Below are 864 nucleotides of genomic sequence, written 5' to 3' on the forward strand. Positions count from 1 at the left end.
GCAGAACCCAGAAAAGTTGACCTTCTCTTTAGTCCCTGAGGTAGCCCTATGGCACCCTCCAGGGACCTGGGGCATCATAGAATGAAAAATCACCAATCTATATGATCTTCAAAGCATTAATTTATGAACAGGGTAAGCAGAAAGAAGGGTATCTGAATAACATTGGTGGAACAAGGGGAGATGTGATACAGCTTAAAAATAAAGCAGCATACCTTCTCATTGTTTTGATTTGTTTATAGTTACAATTTTGAATTTATTTTAAATTTCCATTAACAACAATAATCATATGAGGATCACGCACTCATATATAAAGGAGCAAAGGCTGTAGTAACTTTGAGAAACACTGATTAGATAGCTCTTTAGATCTGTGAATTTTAATTTCCCTAGTTCTGCTTCCTGCTTAGTTTCTGCTCATTTTCACCACTCCTTGTTTAACTTCTTAACCCTGTGTCTGGTAAGGCAGCTCCCACTCCCTTATTTAGATCAGCCAATAAAAGATGGGCACCCATGTGACAGGCCAACCACTTGCCCCCACTAGGATAATAATCATTATAAGAGCTAGCATCTATTGTATCCTTATTATGTACCAGAAACTATAAGATTTGTATATATATGAACTGATTTAATCCTCACAATCCCAAGCATCTACCACATGCTGAGTAGAATCTCTTCGGGAGAACTTTTCTGACCTCCTGGCCTGAGAGAAGTTCTCCAATGAGCTCTCATTACACTCAGCACAGATCTCTAACAAAACACAAAGCTAATAATATAAACTCATGTGACCCACATCTGCCTTCTTGAACAGAGTATAAACTCCTGGAGGGCAGGAACTTTGTCTTATACATCTCTGTGTCTCTAACACTA

Source organism: Pteropus vampyrus, unplaced genomic scaffold (assembly GCF_000151845.1).
Source record: "Pteropus vampyrus isolate Shadow unplaced genomic scaffold, Pvam_2.0 Scaffold56, whole genome shotgun sequence".
Lineage (NCBI taxonomy): Eukaryota > Metazoa > Chordata > Mammalia > Chiroptera > Pteropodidae > Pteropus > Pteropus vampyrus.